The sequence below is a fragment of the Panthera pardus genome, unplaced genomic scaffold (genome assembly GCF_024362965.1).
Source record: "Panthera pardus isolate Hobbes unplaced genomic scaffold, ASM2436296v1 HiC_scaffold_17, whole genome shotgun sequence".
Taxonomy (NCBI): Eukaryota; Metazoa; Chordata; class Mammalia; order Carnivora; family Felidae; genus Panthera; species Panthera pardus.
The window spans coordinates 66012904-66032645 of record NW_026526732.1 but is presented as its reverse complement, the minus strand read 5'-3'; the positions used below and the strand labels follow the sequence as shown (position 1 = coordinate 66032645).

Sequence of the window (19742 nt, the reverse complement as noted above, 5' to 3'; positions counted from 1 at the left end):
CTATCACCACCTGTCAGTTTAAGAAAATAAGAGAAAAATTCAGTTCTATTTTGCAACCTACAACAACATAATTCTGTGGGGTTGGATTTATGGGGAGAACATGTTCCACATCAGCTCAGAATCTATCTATATAAAAGCACTATCTACAACATTAAAAACATGAGAGAAATTCACCTGAATGGCTAGATTGTTTCAGAGTCTGGAGATCAACCTCAGGAGTGACAGAGGATATCACAGTGGTGATGAAAGGTCACCCAGAAGTGGCAGGTAAGACATGGCTGTGATAGAAGAAAATGTAAATTGTGACCTTTGGGGAGGCCATGCAAAACTCTGCTGACCTACCTGAACCTGAATGGAAGGACTTACATGGCACAGGTTTCAGAGACTCAGAGGAGGGGGTCATTCAATATCAGCCTAGTGTGGCCAGGAGTGAGAATAATGTAAGATAGTTTAGACTCTTGAAGAGTACCTCCCTTCTTGAATACTCTGGGGCTTTATGAATTTTGGATAAATTAGTCAAAATAGTTTCCACCACTGTATAAGTGCAAAACTTATCAAGAATAACCACTAAGGACTTTGTTGCACATTGTTACATTTGATCTTCATAACAACTCTTGTAAAATGGATATTAATGTCCTAGTTTCTCAGATGAATCTAAGAGGGTTTAGATAGTTTGTATAGAGAATATCCACTGCACAAATCTATAGCTGATTTCGATGTCTTTGTTTCATTACACCATGGAATCATAGAGAAGGCCAGAAGAAAGTCTTATCACTGTTTGCAAAAATCAATATTTATAATTCCACATAAATGCACAGGTAGTACATAAAGGGAAAGGCTATTTTTGCTTAAGAAATAATTGTATTCCCTCCTCTTCATGTTTTCTCATCAAAAACTTGAAATGTGAGAACAGTTAATACAATCTTGGTTGACCCTAAGATCCTTTAGGATTATTTTGTGATTTGACTTTCATGAACAAAGAGCCAGTGAAAAAATACAAAACAAACCGATGAATGTGTAATGGTGCTGACAAGCATCTTGCCTGGCTCCCTACCCTTAGGAGACTGTCATCCCATTTCATTGTCAGTTTATAAACATCATTGCTAAGTGGAAAGCAGAGATAATTCATTCAGTTCACTTAGGAAAACCTTGAACTTCAGGTCACCTAAACTAAATCTGTTTAAATCTCAGAAGTAATGAGGGAGCAAACATAAAATTATAGAAAATTCTAATGCTATTTTCATTGCAGGGAGTTCAGAATTACATTATGCAAGGGAATGTAATTAACTCTACTGAATTCTACCCTAAGTATCATGTTAGAAGTGTAGGATTTATTATTAGCATAAATGGAGCAAAAGCACAGGCCTGAAGTTAAATACCTAGACATTGCCATCAATGACCAATGGGAGAGGAACAATCTTGCAAAGGAATGACAAGTGGTTAAAAGTCAAAGGAAGTGATGAAAGCTGTAATTAAAACCATAAACTGTAAGTAAAAGAGCATGTAAACTACAGATCCATTTAGTCTATGGGTGAAAGAACTCAGAATAATTATCTCAAGCTAAAAGAAGAGCTCTTGCTTTCTTGCAAAACTCAGACTACAGCAGATAAGGAAACTTCCCAACAGGAGCCAGGAAACCATTCTCTGTCAAGTCTGGCCTGATTCATTTGATTTCTAGTAAGAACTTAAACTTCCTAAATTTCATTTCCCTGCACATGTTGGATGAGACAAATCCTATATCCTTCACAGATATGTGGAAAAGACCCACAAAATAAAATAGTTGAAAACATATTTGGTAGAGAGGCAATATAGTACAACTACATTTTTAATGGAGTAACAAGGCATGGTGGAAAAATGACAAATCTATGGGAAAAGGGGGGGATGCGGAAACCTGTATTTCCAAATTTGTCAGAAAACTAATGTCCACCATGGTCGGTGTCTCAGTATCTCACCATCTATGAAAATATATATATTTTAAATGTTTATTTGTTTATTTTGAAAGACAGAGAGAGAAGGGCAGAGAAAGGGAGAGAGAATCCCAAGCAGGCTCCACACTGTCAGTGCAGAGACTGATGCAGGGCTCAGACTCACAAACTGTGAGATCATGACCTGAGGCGAAATCAAGAGTAAGACAATTAACTGACTGAGCACCCAGGGCATCCCACTATTGAAATATTTTTAAACACAATTTTCTACCTTATTCTAGTCAGCTTTCCACTTTAATAATGCCACCAGTTTCATAAGGGAGAATCAAGTGTTTTAAATTACTAATTTCTTTCTGTTTCAAACAAGACCATTGCTACTGTCCTATTTTGAAAAGATAAAAGGAGAACTGCAAGGAAAGAGCTGCAGACTCTCAAAGGGAGTCAAAGCACAAAAGATTTTTAAATAATAATGAAATTAATACTTCTTGAATTTCTTTCTCAAACTTTCATGCCTAGATATTATAATTTACAAAGTAATCCATTTACTTCCTGATTTATTTGTAAATTCTTCCAAATCATTTTCAGGATGTATGGTTGCTTTGAGAGTGATCTGAAAGTCACCGATGTTGCCTGCAGATGTATTTTGTTTGGCCTGGATGGTGAATCTTTTCATAAGACAAAAAGTACATTTCTGGTTCCCATGAATCCTGTGGGATTAGAATTAGGCCCTGTCCACATTTAAATTGCCTGCCTGGATTCTCAATGTACTTGAGTTTGAACCTATGGGTATAACTGGAGCCTGAAACCAAAACAGTCCTAAATCAGTATTAACTGAAAGGACCCCAAGTTATAAAGCCCATTAAATCCACATAATATGTTTGGAACAGATCCTTGCCCAATTTCTTAATCTTGAATGTGTCACAACTTCTATTTTATTCTCCAGTTTATTATTTCCAGTCGATGTAACAGGCATTGGGGTAATTTATCATCCTTTGCAAATTAGTCCTTCTAGGGAGTATAAATTTGAACATGGCTAACCGAGCTCTACCCACCCACCCACCCACCCACACACCCACCCACTGGCATGGCCTCTCACACCCTAGGATCCTTCAGATCTTAGCCTAATTTAAAAGTACCTCTATTTTAGGGTTATACCTTGGTTTTTGGTTTTTTGTTTGTTTGTTTTGTTGTTGTTGTTTTTACATTTTGGAATAACAGTGATTCAAATCTTTTTTTCTGTGACCTCGGGTTTATAGATTTTAAATCCGTGGTTGTAGTACTATTTTACTGCTAAAGCATCCTCTACATAGTTTTTATAGATTACTAAATAATGGGAATAAATTCCTCCTAAAAGTGATGGTCAAAGCTATTGAGATGTTTTGCCTCTTAGAATAACACTTCTTTTCTCTATCTGCAGTCCTCAGACTAATTCAAATGTTTAGGCCAATGAGTTTGTGCTTTTCCTGGCGTTGATTTATAAAAATCTTGGTCTTTAGAGAAATAGAAATCTGCTGGCATAGGCAAAGCATTTCATAACACATCAAGAGAGAGCTAGATTGTACCTTCTGGCAAAGATTATCATGAATGGAAAACACACATGCTCACACATAAACACACCTTCCCCAATCTAGGCAGAAACAGGAAGGAAAATAGGAGGGGACAAATTAGCACGTAAATATTGGTAGGTCCAGTGTTCTGATTTATTGACAATTCAGAATGCAGAGGAGGGATGAAAGATTTCCAGGCCTGAATAGCGTGAGAGTATTAGGATTTCTGTATTCTGCAGTGTGGTAGATGTGTCATAGAATTCCACTAGAACTACGGAGTCATGGGGACAGGAATAAGAAATATCTTGGTAGCTACCCGTGTCGATTGAAGACCAAGCAGCAGATAGTGGACATCTCCCCAGATGCAGAAGAGGAACTAGCCCCTCCCACAAAAGTCTTGGTACTATGGAAGCTCCCTCCCAAAATATTTAGTCCAAACCTAGGAAGAAACAGGTTGCCTTGGCTAAGAATGAGTTTATGTACATCTGAGTTGTTACAAAGTTTCATATCTAGAATATGATTAATAAAGTAAAAATATTTATTATTATGTATGGTTAATCATATTCTAGATGTGAAAATCTCTGTTCCCCCCCACCAAAAAAAATCCAATTCAGATATGCACAGTAGAGTTAAGTAGTTATTTCTGCTTTCTAGTTACAGCTGTATCACTGACTTCCAACATACTATAGAAGCTAATTCACATATGAAAATAGTATTAAACAGGAATATAATACCATTTTCAATATTCTTCAAGTACTGGAGGTAAGGACTGGAAGCTAGCAGTAGGCAATATATAACAGGTTAATGAAGTTAGAATGATCTAAGACCTGTAGGTATTAAATGTAAAGTATAATATTATTAGGTTTGAACATTTAACCAACACTAAATCTTGAGAGTGCATCTCTCACTATTATCATACACATGGAGTGAAAACATTTGGGTCCACTTATTCTTTGCAAATGAGGTGCTTTGCTTCTTGACTTCCAAAATCTTTAAGCAATCTATTTCTTATAACATGAATCAAAGGTTTATTCAATGTCTTCTGAACCATCTGGGTGAGTTAAGGGTAAAAGAATCTAAAATGTACGTATTCATTTCATTTAAAATACACATGGGCTTATAAACCAATTGAAAATTACTTGGCATGAACGTAGAGGAACTTGGCAGAAAATATTTCCCTGAGCCCAACACTTTTGACTAAGTCCAAACGCAATAAAAAAAAATGTGCACATCTTTGGTCCTGAATTGGCAAAATAGGAAAATAATAATTAAAAGAAAATGCACTGAAATAAATTTGAAATAGGTATCTTTTCAAATGAAATGTAGCTTATTGGATAGGCTTATGTGTCTTTTTTCTATAATAGTGCATCTTAACCTTTCAGGAATAATCTACTGGCATCTGACCATATCTGAATGACTTTCATATGCCTTTGTGAATCAAGTATTTCTTCCTATCATCATTCTATGATTGGGCTGTTGAACCTTAAAGTGGTGCTAGGTGCACTTTTTCTTCCTATGTGCATACATGTGTAAGTGTGCATGAACATATACATTCGTGCACACATATAGACACAAGTGTATATACATGCCTAAAAATGAAAATAGTACTTCTCTCTGATAAATAAAAATGACTCTCTGTATTTGTCCTTTTGAATATTATGATTGCATATATATATATATATACACACACACACACACACGCAGTATGCTTCTAGTCTGCTGACAGAGCAGCTAACACAATTTCTAAAAATGTTTCCTTTCAACAAGGGTTGCCAGATAAAATGCAGGATGCACAACTAAATTTGAATTTCAGATAAACAGAAAATAATTTCTTTACATGTAAGTATGTCTCATGCAATATTTGGGGCATGCTTATATACAAAAAAAATTCATTCTTTATCTGAAATTCAAATTTAACTAAAGGTCCCATCTTTCTTTCTAAATGTGAAAATTCTACTCCCAACACCGCTTAATGAATATAGGCAGGAAAGAACATACTTCAATGAGTAGGTAGTTCCCAAGCTCCTACTACGTGGTCCCACTGCCTTCAGGGCTACAGGAACTCAAGGATCTCTCCAGGTGACTACATTCCAGTCAGGGGAACATAAGACAAACGTCAAGAATCGAGTGTAGGTTAACTGCTAAATTATGTCAACTATCTATAAGTGATCTGTTTGCAGGTGAACAAATTAATGGGATTTACTGAACTTAAAGAAGTGTTCACGATTGAGAAGCTAGCTCTTTGAAGGAAATGAAGGTACATTTCAGAGAAGAGGAACAAAGTTGAAAGCCTAGAGGAGAGAGTAGCATTGCAGTTGCTCAAAATGGAATTAATATTCAAAGCGGCTTAAATTAAAATCTGAAAAAAATATACATGTATGTATATATGTATGCAATGTCAATACTCTTTCCATTCATTTGTAAAAGGTGTTGCTGTACCTCAAAAACATAGTCACAGTCCTCCAAGCCTTGTCATCCTTGACTTAGCAATACTTACCTAGAACTGGATTTGAGGTAATCAAGAGTATTCTCTATGTATTCCTAGCACTGAGGACAATGCCTGGGCACAGTGTTCAATACGTGTAGAACAAATGAGAAAACAGAGGAGAAAGAGAGGGAGGGTATAAGGGAAGAAGAAATAATTCTTCAAGGCAGGCTGATAATATGAGTTCTAAAATTAAACTATTATTTTAACTGATACATTTATTTATATTTTTAAGGAAGGAAAGGTGGGAATTGAATTGCAAAGATGCCAACGTTACACAAGCAGGAATTCTACCCTTTTTCATTCTTTCGTTTTGGAGAATGTAACTTTAAATAGAAACAATAATGCAGGCATTTCAAAAATAATAAGTTTCCAGGGAGGCAATTCTCTGCAAATAACTCCTCAGAAATCGCTCTTCCACCATAAACAAAAAGTAAAAATTAAATAAATGTGTTTAGAGATTAGAGACTAGTTATTATGAAGTATTTAGAAGCACAATTTCTAGGCATTTCAAAATATAAGCACCATAGGGTAAATGACTGTGCAATTTTCATTGAAGATTCTTGAAATTCACATGGATCTGTGTTTGCCTTCTAAGAGATAGCTTGTTGTGGTGTATTGATGTCAGCCTCAAGTCTAAAGGTCACTGCTGTCGCTGACAAGATACAACGTCTCACTGTCAGTCAGTGAATTTTTCCATTAGGATGAAGGGGATTTGAATATTTTTCCTGCTTTGTGGGTTTTCAATCTCAAAATCATTATTTTACCATATACACATATTTTTAAAGATGAATATTGCTTTCCTTCCTTTTCCTCTTGATTTCTATCAGGTTATTAGCACTCCCTTCAGTACTGGTACCAGTTAGATATAGCCAGGAGGAGATATCTCTTGCTACTGATCCACCATGTGTATTTTTCATACATATAGAATACTGTTAGGAAATAAGATGCGAGGACTGTACATCTTGCAGTGTCAAAAGGTTTCTGGCTATGGCTTCCAAACATAGAAGTTGACTGCTTTTGCCCTACATTAAAAATTTGAAAAAAGCTCCTTAGTAGGCATTTCTACAGGTATGACTAAATAAAGTAGAATAGCAAATCCGGTGATTTCAGAGCCTAAAAATTCTGTGGGAAACAAAGGACTCTATCTCCTATTACCTAGGCCAATGCCTACTCGTTTCACCATCTGGAGGCACAGAACTAAATCCATGTTACACAAAGATAAGTGTTACATAGATCTCTTTTCATTTTGGGTAATGATTTTATAGGACTTTTTTTTAAGTCAAGCAATACGAAGTGCATAAGAATAGTATTTTAAAAATCCACTAGATCTTGTCCTCAAGAGAGAAAATGAGATAGCAGTATTCGTTTATTGTTATGCATGTATACTGAAAAATAATTTATAGATCAATAAAATTTATTTACTTAAAATGAGGTCAGATCCATGTACTTTATTAAAAAGTATTGCTTTCAGTGTTTCTGGCATTTTTTAGGATAAAAAGGAATCGGAAAGAAACTGAAGTTTCAGATAAATGTTTCCTTGTTTGAAAAACAAAAAAGACTCTAATACCTAAAATATTCCTTTTAAGTTAAGAAGAAAAGACTATAATGGACAATATAAAGCTGGAGTCATTCTATTTTTTCTCTCTAAATTTCAATCTTATGTCATCAAAATGCCTTCCTACCAGAAAGGATGAGAAATCCGCACTGTCAGATTTTTTCTTTCCTTCTACCTTTCTGCTTTAAAACGGTATATTTTTATTGTTTTTATTTATCAAAGTCCATAACACTTGCATTCTTTTTTGTAGGCAAAAGGCTCTCAGTTGTTTGGCTCAGTTTTACATCTGAATGAACATTCAATAATATCAGTTAATTTTTCCAACTCTGTGCTCTATTCCTGATGTTTACATTTTACTCATCTCTTAGTTTGCTAGATTGAGACAGACAGTAGGTTTTCAAGAGGAACTTGAGGGTTTGCCTTGGGTCTGGTAATAACTGTCCTCTGCCTTTATGTATATGTATATGACCTTTGAACTTGGATTACCAATTGGTCTTTTCTTGAATATTTTCTCCTTGGAATTTTGTTGATATTGCTTCATTTTTTTCTGATCTTAAATCTCACTGTGGAAAGTCTGAGGCAAACTTGATTTTTCCTTTTTCATTCTCTGGTTTACTTGTCTGTGTGCATGAAAATTTCTTTAGTCATTTTGAAATTCAATGACTAAACTAGAGCATGTCTCAAAGTGCACTACTTTGTATCAATTTTTCATAGAACATGATGTGATCTTTTACATTTCCAAGATCAGTTTATTCCATAGCAAGATTTTTCCTACTGTATCTGTGGACATGTTTTTACTGTTCCATTTGTTGAGTATTTGACTGCAAAAATAGCACTTAGACTTATGATATGAAACATTCTTTCTGTCCTTCTTCCTTTTTCAATAACTTTGTCTTGTTTTTTTTACCTTCTGCAATCAAAATAATAATCTCATGACTTTCTTCTGTGGCAATTGAGTTTCATCCTCAAGTTTTCTGATCCTGTTTATTCCCCCAATTATTTGTTCACTTATCGGTGTTGATTTGTTCAATTTGCTTCCATGGCTCAAAAGTCTCATTCTTTATTAATGCACATCTCAATTCTTATTCTACTGAATTAAGTCTTTCTTAAATTCTTCTAAGATGGGAAAAACTCCCAGGGAGGTTTTTTGTTTGTTTTGTTTTGTTTTGTTTTTAGTATTTTTTTCCTTACTTGAGTTTATAAACATATATGATTATTTCTTTGTCTTTGCCTGCCAGATTTTCCCTCCCTACCTTCCTTCCCTCCCTCCTTCCCTCCCTCCTTCCCTCCCTCCTTCCCTCCCTCCTTCCCTCCCTCCTTCCCTCCCTCCTTCCCTCCTCCTTTACCTCATTCCTTCCTCCATCCCTCCCTCCCTCTCTCTCTCTCTCTCTCCCTTCCTTCCTTCTCTTTCATAATATGTGTTCATAGTGGTCATGCAATTATGAACACACCTAGGGCTGGGAATAATTTATGTTAGAGAACTTGAAATATTTGCTGGCTAGTTACAATTTTAAACTGCATTAAGTTTCACTTCATAGGTGACTGTGCCCAATTCCCAAGGTTGAGCGAATCACTCAAGCTTCACATCACTTCTAATTTTACTGTGGATCTATTAAAAATGCAAAACCTGTTGGGTTTTCCCATTTCTGCTAAGATCTTCAGATTCTATTTTATGTTAAAAGACTTCTGTATTCATTCCCTCTGTCTCTTTCTCTCCTTCATTCTCTCCCTCAATCCTCCTACTTCCTATCTACACATCCATTCTTCCTAAACTGTGGCAGATTAGTAATAATTTATTGGATTATTTTGATGCATCATGTTCCCTCTACTATTTTGGATAGCCAGGTAAGACAGTCCATTAAGGCTTTCCAGAATGGTATGATACTGTCTTTGACTTTCATGTTTCTAGAGTTTACGGCATAAGTTTGAACTCCATACTTGCTGTTGGTGAATTTTTTTGTGCATATCCTAATTACGTGCGTATGTGTATATGTGTGTGTATTTCACTGGATTTTGTTTGAGGACTTCAAGAATACAGTGTCACTCATTCTGCCATCTTTAAACAAATTATTATTTTAAGATTTCCTGAATAGTATGAAATTATTACATTAATTTCTGAGTCTTCAAAATCCATAAATTAACTTTTTCATACAACTACAGCAAAATTAAAATTTAGAAAAACAGTGTAATGCTATGGATGATTTTTTTCTTCTGAAATGACATTGCTGCTCAAAAATGTGAATGTTACACTGACTGCTTCATCATAAGTTCTTTGATTTTGATGAGCTGATACTGTCTAGGTTCAGGGGATGGCTTGATGCTCCCACTCCTTTTTTCTGTTTAAACTATGGCTTTTCTTTGATGTGAACATATGTGTTAGGCCCCCTCCCTTATTTGTGCCCTTATTCATTCATTATTTTATAAGTTTGACGTCCCAGAGACAATGAACACTGAACTCAGTTGGCACTCTTTATTGTAATGTGGTCTCAGGTAAGAATTAAGGGAATTATTTTTTTTTAATTTTGTTGAAATGGAAACATGACACTCCAAAAATTATACAGGCTCCTCACATACAACAGAGAAGATGGGTACCAATAACTTTCTTTAGTTCTTTTACCTCTAGAGCTATGTAAGGTAAGGTATCAAGGCAGGTTGGTCAATAGGCAGTTCATCCGAGTTGGGATGCTCCGGTGTCTTCATAACTTCCATTTGGAAATATGTGCTATATAAGTCAAGTGCTGATGATGAAAAGAAAAAAAAAGTAGCTATACATTGACACTCAGCCCACACACAAGTTTAAGACTTTCGTATCCTAAGGCATATTCTAAAGCATTTCAACTTATGTGTATATTTTCTTTTTAAAGTCCTGGATCCTTTAAATTTGTTGTCCCAGTGTTTTCATTTTTCAGATCTGTATGATCAGCAACATCTTTGCTCTGTAAGGGGAAAGCGAAATCCCGTTGCACTAGTGTCATTTTTGATATAGTTCTTAAAATAAGGGGGGAAAAAGGAAAGACAGGAAGAAGGAAGGAAGGAAAGCATCAAGGATGAAATTATGCCCTTGTTGAGCCTCTAATTTTCCTATGAATGAATTGTAAAGTAAGCAAGGGATGAGGGGAAAGTGCCATATGTTCTTTTTCCAGCGGAATGTGTCTTAACAACAGATCAGAAGTCACCTTTAAATGCTGACTGCAAAGAAACCTTCAGTTGCTTATTCTGCAGAGGCAATTTTTGCCTTCTTTTTGCTGAGCTGCCAAAAGGAGAATATCTAAAAAGAATTATTTCTGCCAGTTGAGTAATTAATGATGGTCTTACCAAATGACAATTTTATTGAATGGCATTAGACAAGATGGATTAGATTTTTATTAAATGGTATTTCAATGTTTCAAGGACTCCATGAATGCCTCATGAAGAGTGTTCATGCTAAATCAGGGAAAGGTGTTTTTACTTTTCATGTTAACAACAAATGTGTGGTAAATACAATTACTTTTCTTTCAAAAGCAACAAGTTAATCTGTATTACCTCACTGTGCTATTATTACTTACATCATGCCTAAAATTATTAGAGAATACAAATTAATGGCTTTTTATTTTTGCCAACAGACCTAAACCAGTAGTTCTTTAGCTTTTTATGTAAACTCTTCTAGGGATCTGTGTCCTTGCCCTTTTCACCACTTCCCTTGCTTCCAACAGACTTGCCCCATGATAAAGAGTATAGGCGTTTTGTTTCTCAGCATACTGATTTGCCTGGCTCCCTTTTTCTACCATATTCACTGCTGAAAACACAAGAAAAGAAACAAACATGGGAAGAATCTGTAAATATCCTTCAAGGAGGCTAAGGGACAGTGGTTAAATAGATTTATGACAATAAACTGATGCTATTTTAGCAAAACATCTGCCACCTTCTAGAAGTCAGCCGTTGCCTTTTTCTCTCTCTGATCTCACATCACCTACCCTGGAAACTCTCTCAACCTAGTAATTTCTCAATGCTGGAGTGCTACAGGGCTCAGTCTTAGGCCCTCGCCTTGTTCTCTTAGTGATCTCACTGAATCCCATGTCTTTAAAATACCATCGATGTGCTGACAATCAAATTGTATACGTACAGTCCAGAGCTCTATCCAAATGCCAGTCTAGTTACATACTCTGCAGGCTACTTAACATCTCTACTTGAATGTCTAATAAACCTTTAAAAACTTACAATCTCTAAAAATGAACTGATTTTTCCTGACACATCTGTGCTATGTGCTGATTTTCACATCCCAGTTAATGGCAAAGATAATAATGATATGTTTAAATAAAAATGTTAATGTCATTTTGTTTCTTTCTCTTAAACCACACAGTCTGTGAGTAAGTCATGCCAGCTCTATTGAAAAAATATATACAATCCAACCATTTTTCACCATAGCCATTAATACCACTCTGGTTTGGGTCACCCTCATATTTCACCTGGAATACTGCAATTATTTAATAATTGATTTATTTCTTTCAGCCCATGGCCTTTCTACTACAATCTATACTCAGTACAGAGGCCAGAATGATCCATTTGAAATGTAAGCCAGATAATGTCACTTCTCTACTTAATGCCCTGTGATAGCTCGACATTTTACTCCGAATAAGTCATTAAAGTCCAATTTAATTGACTTTCTTCTGTGACCATCCTGCTTTTTCTCACATTCTCACATGCTCCACATCAGTCACACTGAATTCTTACTTTTTCTTAAACCCAGAAGGAATGTTCCCATCTTGCTGTTTCTTTTATCTGTAACACTAATCTCCTCAATATTCTCTCGGCTCTCTCCCCGCCCCTGTCCTGTTCTTTAAATCCTTCTTTATCATCTTTTCCATGAAGCCTGCCATGACCTCACCATGCAACATTGCATTCTCTTTCCATTTCCACCTGCAGGACACTGTTCTCTTCTCTGTTTTTCTTTTTATTCATCTTCTAACATACAGCACATTTTACTTCTTATTTTTGGTATCTATTTTCTACATCTCCTATTAGAATGTATGCTCCTTGAAAGCAGTGAAATCTGTTTTGGTTACTGAGCAGTGATAGCCATTTTCACCAATCAGCCTGTTCTCTAGACAGGCATCCTGGCCAGCCAGGGCTCTTCCTTTCACCTGAAAGTGAGCTTATCTGAATATAGATTCAATTGACCCAGTGAATAAGACTATCATATGAGAGCCCTTGCTGGACTGATATTTCTGCTAATCCACTTAGGGATAAATTTCCACATCACAGTGTTATGAAGAGTATTGGGGAAGTTTGGGCATCAAACATGATTAATCATATCATTACATTTCCTAATGTGGGAGGGAATACCCTTTAGTAACAGTGCATGATTCCAGTATGCAGTTATATATTATGCTAATTTTTCACTTATAATTTTTTTTTAATTTTAGAGGCACAGAGAGCACATGCATGTGAGTAGGGGAGAGAGGCAGGGGGAGAGTATCTTAAGCAGGCTCCATGCTCGGTGCAGATCCTAATGTGGGGCTCAATCCCACAACCTTGAGATGATTACCTGAGCCATAATTGAGAGTCAGATGCTCAACCAACTGAGCCACTCAGGCACCCCTGCACATTTTATAGTGATGTTCATGTGTATGATTCATACACAAAAATGGTGTCATTTGATTTTAACTGTAATCTCTATGTTTTTACTATTACCATAAGTATATTTACTTTTTTGACAAAATATTTTAAAAATTAATGGTGAATTCAGGCTGCTTATACACAGAGATACAGAATGAAATGAGCAGCAGCTGAAAATCCTATCTTATTCAAGACTACACTAATGACATAAGTTTTTTTCTTGAAAACTTGGGATTTCAAAGCATAGCTCACGATATTGCAGAATGCTATTTGGCAAGTAGAATTTCTACAGAATTGGAAACTTCAGAAATTCTAACAATGCACTAATTTTAGTTTTTGAGTACTAAAATTTATGCTCACTGTTTACTAGGAAGTAGCCTTAATCTTTCACAAAATGAAAATCTTTGGAATTATATCATTGTAGTGTAAGAACTAAATAAGGAATTGTGTTTGAAATTGGTCTGTAACACATCTGAAAGGGCCTGAAGATATGAAAATCAATGTTTTAAGAAGTTCCAGCTTCTTTCCAGCTGACACAGTCATTGGTTGTCAGTCACAAGTATAAAAAATCCTACCAGCAGTGTTGGTTCACATCAAGCTGGTATGAAGGAAAACTAGTCCGCATGTTTACACATTTTCACTTTCTGTCACCTCACCCCTTCAATTTCTTCCAGAACTCTGGCCCTCTGTGACCACATGATGGTTGAGAACTAGGACTGTAGGATTTTGTGGAAGAAAAGCTTAAAAGTGGGCTGATAAGAGTGGCTTTATATTTCTTATCTACTTTGGGGAAAATCCCCAATAAGGCAGGATAAGAGTTACTCGTCCCATTCTACAGAAGAGGAAATATATTTGGAAAGAGTAGATGACCCAAAGTTGCTAAGCTGGCAATAAGTAAAGCCATGACACAGAATTGATATCGAGTCTTTCTATTTGTAAAGCCAAGGCACAGAACTTACAACCCAAGGCTTTCTATTCTGCCATAAAATTAGAAAGTTGGACTAGATGATTTCTCAAGTCTCTCTGTGCTAATAAGTCATGGTTCTCTAATTCTAATCATGGAGAGATGAAGGACTGCATGGTGTGAAAAGATGGCTAAATATTAATGGTGTCAAAAATGGAAGGACTTTCACATGTTTATATAACCCATTGACCCAAGTAGTAGTTTCCACTGAGAGTTGATTGGAGTTCTGTATTTGTTACACACATCATTTAATTAATTCCTTTGCATCTACTGACAAACAGATCAAAAGCTTTTATTAATTTTGCTTTTTTTTTTCCTGGAGATATTAGAGCTAAAGGATAGAGCCTTTCTAAAGGAGAATACAAATTACATTAAATGATTTCTGAATAAAAACCCAGTTGTTTATAGTAGGATATTCAGTCAACAGTAGACTACTTATTACCCTTGTTTGTTTCATAATTTTCATGTTTCACTGATTTTTTCCTCCAATAGACTGCTTTTTTAAAAAATGTTTTATTTATTTTTGAGAGAGAGTCGGGTGGGGCAGAGCGAGAGGGGGACAGAGGATCCAAAGCAGGCTCCGCACTGACAGCAGAGAGCCAGATGCGAGGTTCAAACTCACCAAACAGGAGATCATGACTTGAGCTGAAGTCAGACACTTAACTGACTGAGCCACCAGGAACCCTATCTTCCAATAGACTGCCTTAAGTGATCATCCCTAGCTAAAAGGGGAGTAAAAAGAAAAAACAATAAAAACATCAAGGTCAGAATGAATCCATTGTCTCTACTCCCCAAACAGTATTATGGTGCATTTGTAAAAGCAATAAACATCAATATTTAAAGATCATATTTCAAAGATCAGATGGTTTGAACTCATCATGTTTTACATAAAAGAAAACGTCATTGGTCAGTGAAGTTAAATATCAGCTCTGGAATCCAGGATTTTCTGAGTCCCAGATGAATTTGCTTTTAGATTATTATTGGGATTTTTTTCAACAAATGAAGGGAAAATTTAGTATTCACAATATTTTATTTGTTAGGGAATTATAATATATCCCTTCGTGGGAAAGCTTATCAATATTACAAATATTACATCCCCTTTGAACTAATTAAGAAATCCACACAGCTTACTCCATTGACTTACAACTAAAGGGATATAAAAAAGAAGATGACAACCAAGGACCATTAATTTTTCCTTTTCCTTCACTGGTAACTGCTCATTTAATGAAAATATTTAGTTTAAAAGCAAGATAAAACAAAAACCTTGTATGGCAGTAAGTTAAATAAGCATGTACTTTCTTTGAACCCAAGCAGAATGTTTTATTCATTGTATCAGAGTTCTAAATACCTGCCAATTATGTTAGGGTAGCACTAGACAATTTCATGGCTATTAGCCAAACTCTGTGCAACTTAATATATACATGGCCTGCTTTATATTTAAAAGGTTGGGTTCAAATAAGGTTGAAATTTTATTTGGATTACAAATTTTCATATTTTTATTTCTATCAATATTAAGTAGATAGTCTTTCCATTTCATATTTGAAATTTGCAATTGCTTTCAGCATTCCCACATGTTAAGAGAAAGTTAACGTGTATGTATTATTGTTGAATCACTATATTGTACACCAGAAACTAATATAACACTGTGTGTTACTAACTGGAATTAAAATAAAAACTTAAAAACAACAACAATAATAACAAAATTAATATGTATCCTCATGGTATTTTTAGGGTCCTTTATTAAAACTAAATTACACTTTCTTTGGTTAAATAATCTGACAATCATATTTATGATAAAATGAATGGAAAGATATATCTATATTTATGAATAGTGGAAACACAATTATATGTACTCAATAGCATGACATAGGAAATAGATTGCTTATTTAAAATGCACTGATAATTCAAAACTATGATTTTTAGGGAACTGCCTGTCATATAGTGAACACTCAGCAAATTGTTAACTACTCTCTTTATGTGTCAGGATTCCCAACCAGTCAACTTTCCAAACACATTAATTTCTAAGGAATTACACTAGATAAACTTCACTTCCATTTTCCTCATTTCCTGTGATCACTGTAAAAGAGAGAGCTAAGTAGACATAAAAAGCACAGGGTCATTAAAAGGCTTACACATTCATTACATAGGCAGGTTGACAGATATTGCTTCTTCCCAAACAAGGTTTGACCACTACCCAGTCAGACTGATAGTTTCAGCTTATACCTCAGTTTCCTTGATATTATGGCTAGTAGTAGAGTGTAGCTAGTGTGGTTGGATCTGTTTCATTGGTATGGCCTTAAACTTCATCAGAACAATATACATATGTTAAAATTTTGCATATCCCAAACTGTAGTACAACTCTTGATAGATTTTTTTCTGACATTCAAAATACTTTGTGCACTGAATTTAATGGTTTTTAAATAAAAAGCTGGGGGCAGGGGAGTTCTATAGTTTTTAGTAGCAAGTTGATACAGGTTTGTTTAGGTTAGTTTTGTTTTTCCTTCTTTTAGAGTAGAAAAATATCCCGTAGCACATGCAAATATCAGCAAACAAAGTATTGATTTCTCTTTGGAATAAATAGAGCTTTCTCATGTTTTGAGGAGTTTTCACTTCATCAGCAGCAGCAACCTCCGCTTTATATGTGCCTTCAAAATACAGTGTCTTTCCTCAGTACAGTGGACCAAACTGATAAGAATACACATTTCCAATTCCTACCACTCATAATGCCAAGTATAGATTTCACATAATATTAATACTTAACAAAGGTTTAAAAAACAAAAAAAAAATTAAATTGCCAAGTAACAAAACAGAGGGAACATCAAGGTAGAACAATTACCATCTATGAGGAACTATGAGCTAACGGTGTTAAATGCAAATCTAGCGGTTGGGACCAGGTCTTTAATGTATATGGGGACAAACTCAGAGCTTTGTATCCAAGAGGTAGCATACTGTACTTGAGCTTCTATACAAAATATAGCTTATTGAAAAGCTACCCAATAAATGAAAAGATGATGAGAAAATCTCCAATTTTCAGCCTACAGAAGCTACCAGGAAGCTTCCTGTCTAGCTGATACTAACAGTGGAGGAATGTGATAAGGATTAAAATTCGCATAACTATATCATGAGCTGAGGTCAAGTCCAAATTCACACTCCTCACAAGATGTAGGAACCCAATCAAAAATTATAATTCATGTTTATTTAATATTAAAATACTAATTATGGTTAAATAATACGATTAAAAAGATATCACTGTGGTCCTATTAGAAGCAAACAACCTAAGACTCAAGGAATATCACTCTCTCCACTGACAGACATTATATAAACCCAGTTGGAAAAAAAGTCCCCAATAAAAAATTATATACCACTTGAGGAAACACAACTTGCTTATTCAGTTGGATATTTTATCTTTTGAATATTCCCCATTTTGCTTTTCCTAATCAAAACATCTCAAAGATTTTGCATAATGGTGGCCAAATTTAAATATCTACTTTGCTGAATAGAGGTACAAAACAAAATTTACAAAATGCATCCCTGAGAAACTACAACGGCTAAAATTTACTTTATAATAACAGTTAAAGGCATGATTAATTTAATTAATTATGCCTGACCTCATTCCCAAAGCAGATATGCAGTAAACATAATGATCTCTAGAGTACTGTTTTTATCTTTTATCAAAAACTTTAAAGAACTTAAAAGGATTTTTACAATTAGCCCATGACTGTATTTAAAATACTATAGTTTGTCACCAAATAAAACATACTTTGAAACTGATCATTTCTATTGAAATGATCACATTAAGAATATCTGTATTCAGATTCTCTGCTCTTCCTCCATTGGACAGACAGCCACATATTCTGGTGCAGTGCCCCCCCCCCCCCCCCCCGCCTCCCTGGCATATTCAATGACACAGTCAAGGCTGAGAATCAGAAACTTGTCATCAATGGAAAGCCCATTTCCATTTTCCAAGAGTGGGGTCTCTCCAATATTGAATAGGGTAATGCTTGTGCTATGTTGTGGAATCCACTGGGGTCTTCACCACCATGGAGAAGGCTGGGGCTCACATGAAGGGTGACACCAAGAAGGTCATTATCTCTGCCCCTTCTGTTGATGTCTCCATGTTTGTGATGAGTGTGAACCATGAGAAATACGACAACTCCTTCAAGATTGTCAGCAATGCCTCCTGCACCACCAAATGCTTGGCCCCTCTAGTCAAAGTCATCCATGACAACTTTGGCATCATGGAAGAACTCATGACCACAGTCCGTGCTACCATTGCCGTCCAGAAGACCATGGACCAGGCCCTCTGGGAAGCTATGGCGTAGGGATATGCTCAGAATATCATCCCTGCTTCTGCTGGCACTGCCTAGACGATAGGTGAAGTCATCCCTGAGCTAAATGGGAAGCTCACTGGCATGGCCATCTTTAATCCAACCCACAAAATTTCAGTTGTGAATTTGCTCTGCCACCTAGAGAAGGCTGCCAAATATGATGATGTCAGCAAGGTGGAGAAGCAGGCATCAGAGGGCCCACTCAAGGGCATCCTAGGCTTCACGAGGACCAGGTCGTCTCCTGTGACTTTAACAGTAGTACCATTCCTCCATCTTCAATGCTGAGGCTAGCATTGCCCTCAGTGATCAATTTTTAAAGCTTATTCCCTGGTATGGCAATGAAATTGGCTACAGCAACCAGGTGGTGGAGCTTATTGTCCACATGGCCTCCAAGGAGTAAGAGCCCCTTGAATTACCAGCCCCTGTGAGAACAGGAGGAAGAGAGAGGCCCCCAGCTGCTGGGGAGTCCTTGCCCCAACTCATCTCCTGAACACACTGAAAGTCTCCTAACCTCTACATAGTTTCCATCCCAGAGCCCCTAAAGAAGGAGAGGGTTTGGGGGAACCTGACCTTATTATGTTGTATCAAAAAAGTATACCCTTCCAAAATATGTGTATTTAGATTCTACATATAAATTTCACTTAGTATAACACTCTCCAAATTCATCCATGTTGTCATGGATGGCAGGACTTTTTTTTCTCTTTCTCTCTCTCTTTTATAGTTTAATGTATTTTAATAACAAATTGACAGGAACAGCACAGAAGACAGACATTAAAAACCTATATTTGCAAGTAGGACAACATTAGAAATGTATACTGAATGGATAGAATCTACTGTATGATAAAAATGCCACAAACACTATTGTCATCAGTAAGAAATTTACTTGTTTTGAAAAAAGCCAAATGCTGGCATTGTCCAGAAAAACTTAGCAGATTTATTTATAATTGTTATAGAGTTGAACTGCTGAAACATGTTCACTGAACATTTTGACTTGCATTAATGCTTCATGTTCTGCATTTATATTAAAAATTCACACAAAAATGAAATAATATTCAGCTTAAATATGTATTAAAGATGAATATATATGTATAATCATATATATATATATAATCATATATTCTTTATTAATCTGTCAATGGATGCTTAGATTATTTCTACAGCTTGGTTATTGTGAATAATGCTGCAATTAACATGGGAGTAAAACTATCTCTTTGAGATAATGATTTTGTTTCCCTTGGATATATACCCAGAAGTGGGATTTCTTGGTCATATGGTAGTTCTATTTGTAATTTCTTGAGGAGCCTCCACACTGTTTTTCACAATGGTTATATCAGTTTACA

At 35.7% G+C, this 19742-nt stretch overlaps 1 pseudogene; it reads left to right on the top strand.

The window, feature by feature from the left end:
- Window positions 1–242: 242 nt before the first annotated feature.
- On the top strand, window positions 243–18802 carry LOC128777777 (glyceraldehyde-3-phosphate dehydrogenase-like; annotated as a pseudogene).
- The last annotated feature ends 940 nt before the right edge of the window (window positions 18803–19742 follow it).